The 15,629-nt window shown below is 41.5% G+C and overlaps 1 protein-coding gene across 2 annotated transcripts in view; it reads right to left on the reverse strand.

Annotated features, from left to right (window-relative positions):
• The window catches only part of LOC115376584 (wiskott-Aldrich syndrome protein family member 3), a 65,256-nt gene extending 50,609 nt beyond the window's left edge, over nt 1-14,647 (reverse strand). For both annotated transcript variants that reach the window (XM_030076263.1, XM_030076262.1), the window contains exon 1: nt 14,325-14,647. The gene's annotated coding sequence lies outside the window, so the exon portion shown is untranslated. The remainder of the gene's footprint in view (nt 1-14,324) is intronic.
• Between the last annotated feature and the right edge of the window lie 982 nt (nt 14,648-15,629).

Genomic DNA, 15,629 nt, shown 5'->3' on the forward strand with positions numbered 1-15,629 from the left:
CTTAAGCCCTGTTCCCTCGGCTCTATGTTCCCTCAGCTCTATATCTCTCAGCACGACATTCCTTCAGCTCTATGTTCCTTCAACTCTACATTCCCTCAGCTCTACTTTCCCTCAGCTCTATGTTCCCTCAGCTCTACGTTCCCTCAGATCTACATTCCCTCAACTCTACGTTGCCTCAGCTCTACGTTCCCTCAGCTCTACGTTCCTTAAGCCCTGTTCCCTCGGCTCTACGTTCCCTCAGCTCTACGTTCCCTCAGCCCTATGTTCCCTCAGCTCTACGTTTCTTCAGCTCTACACTCTCCTACCTCTACATTCCTTTCGTTCTACGTTCTCTCAGCTCTATGTTCCATCAGCTATATGTTCTCTCAGCTCTGCGTTCCCTCAGCTCTATATTCTCTCAGCTCTACGTTCCTTCACCTCTACATTCCTTCAGCTCTACGTTCCCTCAGCTCTACGTTCCTTCAGCTCTATATTCTCTCAGCTCTACGTTCCTTCACCTCTACGTTCCTTCAGCTCTATATTCCCTCGGCTCTACTTTCCCCCAGCTCTATGTTCCCTCAGCTCTACTTTCCCTCAGCTCTATGTTCCCTCAGCTCTACGTTCCTTCAGCTCTATATTCTCTCAGCTCTACGTTCCTTCACCTCTACGTTCCTTCAGCTCTACATTCCCTCAGCTCTACTTTTCCCCAGCTCTATGTTCCCTCAGCTCTACTTTCCCTCAGCTCTATGTTCCCTCAGCTCTACTTTCCCACAGCTCTACTTTCCCTCAGCTCTACGTTCCCTCAGCTCTACATTCCTTTAGCTCTACGTTCCCTCAGCTCTATGTTCCCTCAGCTCTACATTCCTTTAGCTCTACGTTCCCTCAGCTCTACATTCCTTTAGCTCTACGTTCCTTCAGCTCTACGTTCCCTCAGCTCTACATTCCTTTAGCTCTACGTTCCCTCAGCTCTACATTCCTTTAGCTCTACGTTCCCTCAGCTCTATGTTCCCTCAGCTCTACATTCCTTTAGCTCTACGTTCCCTCAGCTCTATGTTCCCTCAGTTCACTCTAAGTCGTTTAACCTCTTGATCTAAGTTTGTATTTGTGGACTTAATATCTTGTGAGGGAACAACAGCGTTTGGGAACACAGAGCCTGATTTAGACGGGGAAAAAAAACAAACTCTGAATCATATGCAAAAGCTGCCTCGCCCAGGCAAATAATATGAGAGTTAGTGTGATGAGAGCAGGCGGGCGAGCTGGCACCGCGCTGCAGAGTCGATGTTTTATTCGGAGGCTGGATTAACCCGGGAAGCTCCTCTCCTCTGCCTGGTCGGACGCCAAGCCAGCGCCGGCGAACAAAAGGCGCCGGCGAAACACAGAGCGGAACAAAGCGGACTTTAAAAAAAAAAACACCAACAACAACATGAAAAAAAAAAACACACGACTGGAACAAGAACAGAGGTTATGACTAATGAGCTCTCAGCTGTATGGAAATAAAATATACACCCCAAATAAAAAAAATAAAAAAATAAAGGCCCGTGTTTTGTTTTAAGCTGAAAAACCGGTTTCGTTTGATGTCGCCCAAAGCAGACCGCTGAGGGAGGAGGCCTGCTGATTTGAATTTTAACCGCTGCAGCTCCGTTTTAACCCCCCATCCCTCGCTCCCTCGCCATTTCCTTCCTTCCTTGTTCCCTTCCCTCCTCTCTCAATCCCTTTACCCCCGTTTTCCTCTCCGCCCCCAGCCGTCTGCATCGCCCCCGCCTCCCCATCCCCCCCTCGCTTCATCCCCTCACCCCTTCCCCCTCTCCCCGATTCCCTCTCTTTGATGTCTGCGTTTGTTGATGCTCTTGGGAGGGAGGCCATTGTACAAAACGATAGCGATGAAATGGAATTATGAGTGCGCTCTCCTCCTCCTCCTCCTCCACCACCAAAAAAAAAAACGAAAAAAAACTGAATAATCCAAATTTTTGCAAAGCAGAACGATCAGGAAGAGAGCTGCTTCTTTTTTTTTCTTCCTCTCTCTCTCTTTCTCTCTCTCTCTCTCTTTCTCTCTCAATCTGTCTGTCTTGCTTTTTCTGTGTTTTGGGAGAAGCGTCAGGCTCTGCGGAGCGGTTGTCATGGTTTCTTTGGAAGTTTTTTTTTTTTTTTTTTCATTTTTTTTGGCTGCATTAAAATTATCTGAGCCAGAGACGGAGAGAGAGAGAGAGAGAGAGAGAGAGAGAGAGAGAAGAGAGGGAGTTTATGTCAGGCAATGGAGGGTAACAAAGTTCTGCAAGTGATCTTAGTCAGTTTGTCTGTGTGTGTGTGTGTGTGTGTGTGTGTGTGTGTGTCTGCAGTATCTCTTAACCCGTGGTGAATGCTGGTGAAGTGTTACGAAACAGCCACTTCAATGCAAAGTGAATAAAACATGCTACAAAAGGAGCAGAAAACACACACACACACACACACACACACACACTGACACACACAGACACTGACACCATCTCGCGCTCCGCAGTCAAACGGTATTTGCGCTTCATTAGTGGCGTTTGTTTTAATCCTCTTGCGGCACCAGACGGGTGGGGTTTGCAGCAGCGAGGGAAGACGACACGAGGAAAAGAATGGAAAAACTCCACAAACGTCACAACGTCCCGGCCTGAACGCCTTGATATCGACGCTGTGACGATCATGTGGGATCAATAATAATCAATAATAATCCTGATCAACACCAACAACAGCCTGATCAACTCATAAAACGTCATACCACAGCCTTCAAACCCCGGAAAAGACAACGCCTCCAACACGTCACAGCGCCACAACACCTCAAGTCAAAGAGAATATCCAGTCTCCTGTTACAGTATCAATAAGCGATCAATACATCAACCAGGTTTAGGAATAAACGCCTCTGGATTATCTGCAAAATATTTAATCCAGGCGTCATTCAGGGTTTAGGCGTCTTAAGCCCAAAGTGATCGATATTAGTCTTTAAAAAAACCCTCAGAGGATTTATCCAGAGTCGGGATGAAGCTGGTCTGTTATCATGTTGTGGCCTAGCATTCTATACTATTATACACTCTACTCTATTCTATTCTATTCTATTCTATTCTATTCTACTCTATTCTATTCTATCTCATTGCTCTGTGTTGTTTTGCATTTGATTCTTTCCATTCCCCTTCAATTTTGTCCTATTTTATTCTACTCTTTTCTACTCTATTCTATTCTATTCTACTCTACTATATTTTCTATTCTACACTATTCTATTCTATTCTACTCTATTCTACACTGATTTATTCTATTCTACTCTATTCTATTCTGTCTCATTGCTCTGTGCTGTTTTGCATTTGATTCTTTCCCTTCCTTTTCCATTCTGTTCTATTCTACACTATACTATTCTATTCTGTTCTACTCTATTGTACTCTATTGTACTCTATTATATTCTATCTCAGTGCTCTGTATTGTTTTGCATTTGATTCTTTCACTTCCTTTTCCATTCTGTTCTATTCTACTCTATTCTATCCTATTCTATTCTACTCTATTCTGTTCTATTCTATTCTACTCCACTCTATTCTATTCTGTCTCTTTGCTCTGTGTTGTTTTGCATTTGATTCTTTCCCTTCCCCTTCCACTCTGTTCTATTTTGTTCTATTCTACGTTAATGTGGTCAGTAAACAGGTCAGCCAGAGAATGAATGCAATGTTTCTGAGCCGCATTCAACTCCAGCTCTCTCTCTCTCTCTCTCTCTCTCTCTCTCTCTCTCTCTCTCTCTCTCTCTCTCTCTCTCTCTCTCTCTCTCTCTCTCTCTCTCTCTCTCTCTCTCTCTCTCTCTCTCTCTCTCTCTCTCTCTCTCTCTCTGTGTGTGTGTGTGTGTGTGTGTGTGTGTGAGAACTCTCCTGCTGCCCCTCTGTGACCTCGTCTCACACAATCAAATGTGTCGGCCTCAGCGCGATTGCAACAAGTCATCCGGCAGAACCATGTGACGTGTGCCCCCCCTCCCTCCCCGTTTCACACACACACACACACACACACACACACACACACACACACACACACACACACACACACGCATGCACGCACGCAGCAAACTGGGATTACTGGTGCTGGGCGTCCTGGAGGGCCGCAGTGACAGTTCAGATTAAAGCCGAGACGAGACGTGTCGCCGTGTCCCACTTTCCTCCCAGTGCATGCTGGGAGCTGCAGCGAGAGGCCTGAATCTGACACGGTGATGATGTCACGGGACCGGAGCTGCACGGCTGACACGAACCAACACCCGTCAAACCCCAAACCCGGGTGACACCGACAAAATCAACCCTGATAATCTATAACCTCAATGACCTCGATATCAATACTGAGCCAATATTCAATTTACCAGTCATTATTGATGTTTTATGATGTTTTATGATGTTTTATGATGTTTCATGATGTGGGTACGATGAGGAAACACACAGAGCAGCTACAACAGTCCAGTGAGGTCAGGAAACTGCATCCCTTTTAGTTCAATGCAGCCTTTTAAACCAGGGAAGGACAACACTTGGAAAACTATAAAATAAAATCTATAACTTATTACTATATCCATAATCCCAGATTGTACATGTTCAGGATCAGGTCTGCAGGCGTCAGTCAGTTCAATTTAGATCTTTTTAAGACATTTTCAAGATGAATTTGAACAAAATCTGAGACCCATTTTGGAGAAAAATCATCTTTTTCTTATGCAAGTGAGTATTACAGGTGAGTGTAAAGGTAAATACTGTGTGTTTGGTCACTTTCAGGTAGAAACATGTTTGGTTATTGATTACATGATTCTAACGGAGCCATTTAGCTTCAATAGCAAGCAGCTGGTGGAAGAAAAGAAAAAAAAAACCAAATCAGGACTTTTTTTTAAATACAATTTATCATTTTTTGAACATGACTTGTTACAGGTAAGTCTAAGGATATTGGTGCATCTCTCTCTGCAGATGCTAAATCTATCTATCTATCTAAATGAATACTGTTGTTTCTTCAATGCATGGAAATGTAGTGCATAATTGTAATGTATAATTATACATACATGGTATTATCAGTATATTATATATTATATTATATATTGTTATTATTATTATTATATATAGTATCAGACTTGGCATCAGGGTTAGGGTTTTCTAACGTCAAATGTTGAATTTCATGCATAAGTGCTTGGCAATTTTTGGCAAAATAAATTCAAAGACAGATAAATGAAATCAGACATGTTTATGTGGAAATTAATATGTCATAACTTCAAACTGAAGACTATTTATTGACTTTTACGGCCTAATCAAAAGTCACAAATGTTACAAAATTTTAAGCCATTTTAAGGACGTGCAGACGCACTGATGTCATTAAAATATCAACAGATGATCCAGTTTATTAATCCCACGGCTGGATGCCACAAAACAAGAATCCCACTCAGCACACACTCTTTTACATTCTTTTACCTTTAAAAATGCTGAATATTAACAAGTAAGCAGGAACTTTATGTCCTACTGCAGTGCCCTTGAGTAAGACCCTGAGCCCCAGCCGGCTGACCTCTGATCTCTGAGCCTCCACTGCAGGGCGACGTGACAAAACCACTTATCTACTGATCAATAAAGCATCACGTTCAGGGCTCAAACTAATGACGTCTTTTCACTGTCGGTTGATCCATTGATTTTCATTTTCAACTAATTGATTAACCATTTAGTGTCTCACAGGAGGTGATCAGAGTCCAAAAACCACAAAGCATTAATATTTTTTAAACTTATAAACAGAGAAAAGATCATCTCAGTATCTCAGTGAAGCTGGAATCAGACAATATTTGGCGTTTTTACTTGATAAATGACCAAAATGGTTAATCAATTATTGAAATTACAATAACTTCAGGATGAGACGATATATTGAAATTCAATATATCGCGATACAAAACTGTGACGATACGTATCGGCGGGCAGAAAAATGAATCGTGATGCAGAGCGGCATTTTATTCTGCAGCAGTAATCACAGAGACGATATTATATTATTTAAAACTAAATTATTTTACCCCAGAAAGATTCACTGATTTTTAAGAATTGTTTACATTCTAGAGAGGCAATATCATCGCTAGACAATAAACATCATCTATCACATCGTTTAGTGGCTGTATTGAATCATGAGAGGAATATCATCCCGTCTTTACCACTGAATGTGTTTTAAAAGAGGAACTTAAGAACTGACTAATCATTTCAGGCCCTGAGGTTAGGTGACCAGACGTCCCACAAAATTCAGGATAGTCCCGAATTACGAGCAGCTGTCCCGAATCCGTCCTGTTTGTCCCGGAAATGAGACTAAACCAGAGTTTTGATGAGTTATGGCCTAATAAAACATTAAATACCCATCACTGTGAAACATTATTTTGGTGACGCCAACAGAGGGACGCTGTTATGTCTGTGGCCAACATGAATTATGGCTCTTCTTTTTATTTTTTTTATTTTTTGAAATGGTTGAAATGATAAAACAAACTACACACAGTGGCGACATTGTTGAATTAAAACATTTGCAGAGGCGAGTTAAAGCACCTGCCAATGTCCCGGGACCTCGGCGGGAACATCTAGGCAAGAAGGAAAAACTGCAGCTACCAAGGACTAAAGGTAAAGTCATGGAGGCCACGCCCACTGCAGCTACATGACCACGCCCACTGCATGCACATGGCCACACCCACTCCAAACTCCCCTACCCTGAATTGCAGCTGTTCTTGTTCTCATCAGTCACACAGTAAGGCTGGGAGGATGTGTTTATCTCCTGATTTGATACTATCACAGTATTTCGGTGCTGATTCGATGTGCATTATGATTCAATGTTATGATTTACTGCGGTTTTTGCTTTTTGAATTCTCCTCTAGTTTGTGGCTGTGAAGTTTCATGAGGCGGTGATTCTCCTCGAGGTCACTAGAGGTCATTTTATCCAGTGAAATGGCTGCTATGGGGGCCAACATCATCACACAGGAATCAAATGTGGCTCATTGGATCCACAAGAGTCTCAGCTTTCCAGTCAAAGCCAACTGATGCAGCTCCAAGACTGTTTAGGCCCCAGTCTGCACACACACACCATTTTACAACAGGCCACAAGAAGAACACATGTGGACTGCAGGCTTTGTGGCCCAAACTGCATGGGATTAGCAGAAGGTGGGCATGTCTGCAAAGGGGAGAGAACCCATTTTCATTCACACATCTGGAGGTCAGAGGTCAAGGGACCCCGCTGGAGATGGATAAACCAGATTTTCCCTCAGCAAAATGGACCTGACGGCACAGGCTTGGTACCAACAGATTCTTTAGGTCGTTCAGTTTCAGGTGATGCCAATACTGATAGTTTACTTCGATTCAGGAATTTTTCCCCACTCCTGAATTACGGTGTTAAAGTCGTACAGAAATATACAAAAAATCTAAAATCTGTGACAGTCTTCCAAACATTTGCCCAATCATTTTTGAAGATGACCTTTCACGCCTGGTAGTGAGAGAAAAATTAAATTACTGTCTTTCAGCCTTATCTGACAACATGTGTTTCACAAAAAAATAAGTAAGTAAAATAAAATAAAATAAAATAAAATAAAATAAAATAAAGTAAAATAAAATAAAATAAAATAAAATAGAATAGAATAAAATAAAATAAAATAAAATAAAATAAAGTAAAATAAAATAAAATAAAATAAAATAAAATAAAATAGAATAAAATAAAATAAAGTTAAATAAAATAAAGTTAAATAAAATAAAATAGAATAAAATAAAATAAAATAAAATAAAATAAAATAAAATAAAGTAAAATAAAATAAAGTAAAATAAAATAAAATAAAATAGAATAAAATAAAATAAAATAAATAAAATAAAATAAAATAAAATAAAACTCATACTGGATTGTAAATGTGTGTCAGAAAACAGGAGAGGGTTAAAAAAAAAAAGGGAAGACAGGTGTGTGTTGTAGTGACGGGAACTTCCCCATTTTAAATCAGAAACAAGGGTGTAGTACACACACACACACACACACACACACACACAGTCACCCGCTCACTCACAGACCGATGGCCGGGATCAGCCCTGGATCAATAACTTTATCGATGACACCGCCAGCAGCACCCAGACGCCGCCCCTAGCAACGGTTGCTACGGCGCTCCGGCCTCATCGATCGCCCTGACGACGAACGAGCTCGAAAAAACGCTGCGTAAGCCTGACTGAGAGTGTGTGTGTGTGTGTGCCAGTCTGACATACAGTACAGCATTAAAGACACTCTGCCTGGCTTTTGTCTGCACACACACACACACACACACACACACACACACACACAGGTCGAGGTGCGCGGCCGGCTGATCAGTGTCATTGTGCGTCGTCAAAAGAGCGGCCTCGCTTGCACTTTGTCATCATCCCGCCGAGAATAAAACCAACAAAAGCCGACGCAGATTAACAAAAAAACCTGGTGGCGGGACGAGACGCTCTGCACATTTTTGGGAAACACAGCCTGGCAGAGCTCCCGGCCGCCGGAGACACAAACCAGCCTCTGCTCGACAAGTTTTAGGGGAAAAAAAAAAAAGAAAAAAAAAGGGGGAAGATTTCCTGGCTGCAGGAGTGCTGAGTCGTCGCTGCTGTCGAAACTTTAGAGCAGATGGATTCTGGCCACGCGGCCCGAAAGAGGAAATTAAATATGAACATGAACGCCGATCGAGACGGGATCGATGGGAAACGAAGACGAGGAGGGTGAACGGCATTGTGGGAGACGAGCTGATGGTCGTGGTGTTTGTTTTTGGTGGAGCGGGATGTTTTTTTTTTTGTTTTTTTTTCCCCCAACAGATGAAGCTGAAATAAAACCTCTCTCTCTCTGTCTGTCTCTCTCTCTGTTTCCCAGCATCGGCACAAAAAATGGAAATCATTTGTCTGTCGGCGGCCACTCGCTTCTTGCTGCCTGATGCATGAGAATCTGCACTGACTCATCACTTTTGCACTCACTCAAGGTTATTATCGTTAATAAAAACTAATAAAATAAGGAAAATAAAAAAGATAACGACCTGAAACTGTGTTGCATGCTTACAAATCGGACTATAATCAGACTAAAATTATAGACTAAGTGTCCGTAGTTCCTTATCTTAGTATTTAATTCAAAGCCCCCCCCTGCTTTTATCGTCTTAATCCTAATCTTGCTCCATGGCCTGGGTTAGTAAGGAAGTAGCTTTCTCAATCATTTAGTGCATAAAGCGTGAAAAATAAATCCAAACTCTGATGTTAAATAATCAGAGCCAAAGATGATGCATTCAAACGTCTTCCTTCACCTGACCAGCGACCAAAAAGAAGTCAAAATATTAACTGCATACAGTTGTCCCTCGCTATAACGCAGTTCACCTTTCGCGGCCTCGCAGTTTCGCGAATTTTTTTTAGTGCAATTTTGCATGCTTTTTTTTTTTACTGGACTTATTTTTCTACGAAGGTTTGAACTTTGAGAGTTTAAACAAGAGAGAAAAGTGAGAAAATGATAATGCCTGTCTGAGAAAAGTGTATAAAGTGTGTAGTGAGGGGTTTTACAGCCTTAAAACATCTAGAATAATTGTAAAAAATAAAGCTGACTACTTCGCGGATTTTGCCTATTGCGGGTTATTTTTAGAACGTAACTCCTGCGATAAACGAGGGACCACTGCAAAAACAAGAGCAGAGGAAAGGAAGATAAAATTATAGACTAAATTTCCTTCGTTTTCGTCTGTGTCGGTTTATTTGGTTGTTAATCTGACGTAAGGCTGATGAACGCCGATGGTGAAAAGGGGCTGGTGCCGTCTTTGGCCACGCCCCCTCCTGGCCCGTCGGAGCCACCGTGACCCGTGAGCGACGTTCCCGACACGTTTCATGCAAACCCATCCTGAGAGACAGGTGGAGCCCCCTGCTGGAGGCGACACCTGCTTGCACGATGGGAAAAACTCAGGTGGAAAACTACGACGGCGTCAAACAGAGAGAACAAATTTGGATATTCTCGGGGATTAAAGTGGTAAATTTACTAGAAAAACCTCACAAATTTATGAAGCAAAGACGCAAAATCCTGCTGGTTTGAGTCCAGAATCCCAATCTCCTCCTCAGCATCTGGACTCTGAAGAGACGTCGCCGTGACTCGGGCTGATTCAGAAGAAAGCAATCTGCTGATTCTGGGCTCAAATCAGCAGGATCTCCTTGTTACTGAATCCAGTCGCAAAGTAGATTGATTTGATTTTGATTTTCTTTTATTCAAGTGTCATGCTTCAATTTCAGAAGCCGAGCCCATATGGACTTACGAGACACTGTTGTACACATTACAAACCATGCTCAAACATAAAACGACAACAAAAAACGCATTAGAATAAATCAGGAATAAAAAGTCAAATCCAAGTCCAGGCACTTCCAAAATATGCCCCTCAGGTTTTGCATTAATTAAACAAAATATGCTGCCTTCTGTTCCAGGCCTTAGAAATTAAATTTGCAAAATTTGATGAGGGCTGATGCACGGCGAGCAGCAGAAGCAGCACATGTGGCTCCTTGACCAAAAATAAAACCTCATAAATTCAGATTTTTCCTCTCTGAATAATACCCGCCTCCTCCATTGGCTCTTTAAACTTTTTTCTCTCCTTTTTCCGGCCCTAATGCTCCATCGTAGGAAAACATCACACTGTGTCAGCGTGAACGTCTCCTTCAGCTCTTCGCCTCGACCTGAAGACGCCGAGGCACCCGAGTCCAGGAGAGCCCGGTCCGCCGGCATAAAACAGAGAAACGTACGAGAGGGAGGAGAAGAAAAAACAATCACACGGAGGGAGGACAGATACGATCAAACGCCGCTTTTCCCCCTTTTTCACCTGGAAACGATTAAAATCTGCAAGATCGGGCTCAGAGAAAACAAACGGAGAGCAGATTAAGGCTCGGTGGCAGAGCGTGGATTTCCATTCACTGTGTCTATATATATATATATGTGTGTGTGTGTGTGTGTGTGTGTCTGGAAAACCTATAGGCCCACTGTGTCTCGTGTCCAGGGGGCTGGAGTGGCTCGGCTGACTTGTGAAACACAGATTTCTGGGAAAACACGGCGCTCTGGAATCCTAATCATCGCCTTCAACTAGACAAAGAGCTAAAACGATCATTTTTTTATCGCCTTGGTTAGTATGGAAGTAGCTTTTTCAATCATTTAGTGCATAAAGCATCAAAAATAAATCCAAACTCTGATGTTAAATAATCAGAGCCAAAGATGATGCATTCAAACGTCTTCCTTCGTCTGACCAGCAGCCAAAAAAAACCCCAAAATATTAACGTTATACAGACAAGAGCGGAGAAAAGGAAGATAATCTGAGCATCTTCGTGATTAATGAACTAAAAACACTCATCAATTATGAAAAACGCTTATTCCCATCAACCTTCACCTTTATATGCCCATCAAAACCAGTAAACTTTGCTCGGGCCAGAAGCAGCACGAGCCTGTTCGGTGTCGGCTCTGTAATAAAAAACTGTAAGCGTGTTGTATTTTTTTTTTTTTTTATATATATATAAAATATTCAAGCGAGTTCAAGACTTCTGCAGCAGTAAACAGTGACATGAGGCCAGAAAGCATCAGATCAGAGTAGATATGTTTTTGTTTTTTCATCTCACATCGGGACAAACCCCCTGTTCCAGCACATTCTGTCTGCCAACATGTTTCCCCTTTAAAAATGCATCAGCGCCAAAGATTCCCACCGTAAAGCGGCACATAAAAGCCACACAGACTGTGGATCCAGAAAAGCATAAAAGCTCTTGCAAAACTTGGTGGTGTACAGTGTGTGTGTGTGTGTGTGTGTGTGTGTGTCTGCAGTGTGTGTGTGCATGTGTGTGTGTGTGTGTTTCAGTCTTCCTCCTCGATGATTCGCTTATGTAAGGGCCCGTCTCAGCCCTGTTTCCTATGAATAAAACACTGTGCTGCGTCTCGGCCTCACACACACACACACACACACACACACACACACACAGAGACAGAGAGAGTTCATTTTCAATTCATAATGAGTCAGTGAAGTGTTTATGCTAATGATAACCAGTCATTCTTATAGTGTTTTCCTCTTCCTGTGCTGTTTGTTTTGACCCGGCTCGACTCGCTCACGTCGGTTTTAGGCTCAGAGGTCAAAGGTCGTGGCTTGTTCCAAAACCGAGATTTTTTTTTTAAACAAAGTTAGGGCGTCTTACGTAAAAAGGGAAACTCGCCGCTGCTCACGTTTATTTATTTAAACTTTGAGGCGAGCTGGAGAACTGTACTTACATAACAGCGAGATTTTATCGGACATAATAATCTGTTTGGTGCAAAACTGAACGATGAACGTTAGCTAATATTTTTTTTGCTGACCACAGCTGGAATAAAACCCAGTGGAGGAATCGTGCACACACAAAAAAAATAATAATAATAAAATAAAATAAAAATAATAATAATAATAAAAAGCAAAAAGTGTCTTGATTTTTTTTTTTTTTTTTTTTTTTTTTTTTTTTTTTAAATTAGGTCAATAAAATCACTTTTTAAATTAAACTGACCCATCCTTTTCCAGGGTTAGGGCTAAGCTGGTGCATGTTTGAATACAATCAATGAGGAAAAATTTATTTTGTTAAAATGTAAAATTAAATAAACTTGGATATCCTCTGAGATTAACGTGATAAATTTACAAAAAAAAAAAAAAAAAAAAGACAAATTTACAAGGAAAAAACTAAAAAAAAAAAATCTGAGAATATAAAGTCACAAATTTGCAAGAAAAAAAATAAACAAAAAAATGTAAAAAAAAAAAAAAATGCAATTAAATAAAAAATATTATAAAGCAGATTATAAAGTCACAAATTGGTGAGAAAAAAATAAATTAAAAAATTAAATCAAAAAATTAAATAAAGTAAAAAAATGTAAATATAATTTTTTTTTAGGCTGGATTAAATAATATCCTGCAAATCAGTTCAGTTCAGTTCAAGTCTATAAATATTTTATTTTATTAAATATTTTAATAAATATTTTATTTCATTTCATTTTTTTTTTTTTTTTTTTTTTTTACCAACTCTGAAGTGTTTTCCTCCCCTCCACTCAGCTCTTCAACCGCTTTTAAAAAGTCAGGCACGCAGATTATCGACTGAGGTGAAGAGAACACCTCGCCAACAGGATATGAATTCAAAATAGTTTATTATAAGGGGGAGAACTGAACTGGGACGATGAAGGAGGGAGGGACTGACGGTCCAGAGGGAGGAATGAGAGATGAAGGGATGGAGGGATGAAAGGTTACAGATGATGGGAAGACTGTCTTCCTTTTCTCGGTTCATATCTTTATAAAATTAATACCGGTGTTCAAACTAACGGAGACATTTGAACGCATCACTGTAGGATCTGATCACTTCCAGTCAATTTATAGACTAAATTATAACCAGATCAATCAAGAAGCAGCAGTTCCAGCCCTAAAACAGGCAGATAAATGGCAAAATGCTTCTCCCACGGCTCTTTTTTCCCCAGTAAAACAACATGTGGGTGTTTCTGTCCCTACAGCAACACACAGCAACACACACACACTGCCCTCCAGCCGGTTTTCAACAGGCCTTTCAGCAGCTGATGAGAGCGAAGCCACCAGCAAACAGGAGGCAACAATCAGCACAATAACTCTGAACGTGCTCGTCATGCATTTCCAGCTCCATCTGCATCAAAACAGAGCACACCTCACGTGCAAATTCACAGGATATGACAGAAAACCAGTTAAAAAAAAAAAAACGTGGACGGGAGCCACTCCAAAACGCCTGAAAATAACCACCAGTGCAGTTTTGCAGGAGCAGGATCAGGTCATCCCGGTGTAATCTGCATGCACGGCCGCATTTTAAAGCACATTTCCCGAGATATTCTGCATTATTTGTGCAGGATTGAGCAGCGGAGCGGACTAATAATCCCCTGAGCTCCTGCAGCAGATCCACTATCATCACCACCGAGAGCCACAACCTTGTTTTTCCCTGCCAAACCTTGTGACACACATCCTCCTCCTCCTCCTCCTCACCGGTGACATTTTGTTGCAGGCAAAAAAAAAAAAAAAAAAAAAGCATAAACAGACACCTGATCAGTGCAAAAAAAAGAAGAAAAAATAAAAAGCAAAATGGGGATCAAGTGGAGGGATAATCGGCTTCAGTGAGTGTTTTAAGCCTCGGGTTAAGTAGCCCCTGTGCTTTATGAGCGCGGTGACAGCAAGTGCATTGTGTGTGTGCGTGCGTGCGTGTGTGTGTGTGTGTTGATGGCGTGAAGGTGCAGCTGAAGGCAATAACAATAACACACGAGCCGAGCTGCGATGTGCCGTTTGTGTCACATGCAAAAAAAAAAGAAAAAGAAAAAAGAAAATAAATAAATAAAACGAAGGGGAGATCCAGGCGGCGGTGTCGGCTCACCTGCGCGGCCGAGCCTCGGCGCTTCCCTCCCGGCTCCGCTGCTGCTGCTGCGCCGCCGCTCCTCTTTATTCTGGCTGCTCCGCTGCTCCGCTGCTCTCCTGCGCCGCGGCTCATTCCCGGGCTTCCATGTTGGCGGAGCTGCAGGAGGCTGGAGGAGGGATGGAGGAGGGATGGATGGAGAGAAGAGGAGGAGGAGGAGGAGGAGGAGGAGGAGGAAGAGGAAGAGCAGCGGAAGCCTTTGAAGTGAGGAGCTGTGGGCGCCTGGCCGCTCCGAGCTGCCAGCTGCATGTATGGCGTTTCCACGGCAGCGGCGGCGTGCTCCCGTCCAGCCAGGAGAGCTGCTGCTGCACTTCCGGCGTCCGCGTTCAAAGTAAAAGCCCGGACCGACCAGCGAGTCACAGAATTTAATTTAATTTCATTTCATTTCATTTAAGTTAAGTTAAGTTAATGTGATATTCGATTTTAATATGTCATTTAATTTGATTCAATTTATTATTTTATTTTATCTCATTTTATTTTAACACACTAAGTAATTAACAGTTATTATTTTTAGATTATTAGTGCTATTAGTCACTATTATTATCATTATTATTATTATTATTATTATTATTATTAGTTTAGTAGTGGTAGTAGTATTGCTGTTGCATTACTGATGATGATGAATAAAATTATAAGTACAAAATAATACTTTTTTGTTTGTTTGTTTGTTTGCTTGTTTGTTTGTTTGTTTGCGTGTTTCTTGGTCTTGGAGTTCCACCGATCAGCAGAGTGACAGTAGAGACGTGAGACGTGTCGCAGCATTTTATTTAAATTTTGCTCTTTATTCTTCCTTTTATCTTTATTTTCTTTATTATTTTATATCATGTATAATAATATGTCATTACTAATTTATCTTAATAATGTTGTTATTTTTATTAGAATCAGTAGAAGGAGTAGTAGTATTGCTTATTTTCTGTATTTTTATCCTCTGCAAAGCAATAAAAGGGAAGTCATGAACACTGTATATCTATCTATCTATGTACTACATATACATTATATCATGTATAAGCTATTCTAATATTATGTAATTGGTTCCATATTTTGCATGAATCCTGTTACGCTGCTTCTGGTACTCTCTACATTTACTCTACTCTACATTTATTTTATGTTTTATTTTATTTTAATTGGATGTGATTTCCCTGTGCTGGCTGTGAGGCTGAGCAGCTTGACGAGCCCAGCGGGACGCAGCGGCTCAGAGGGCCTCACGGCGCATGCGCGTCCGAAGGGCCGAGCAGCGCCGAGCACAGCCGAGACCACCACCCATCC

This window comes from Myripristis murdjan, chromosome 18, assembly GCF_902150065.1.
Source record: "Myripristis murdjan chromosome 18, fMyrMur1.1, whole genome shotgun sequence".
NCBI lineage: Eukaryota > Metazoa > Chordata > Actinopteri > Holocentriformes > Holocentridae > Myripristis > Myripristis murdjan.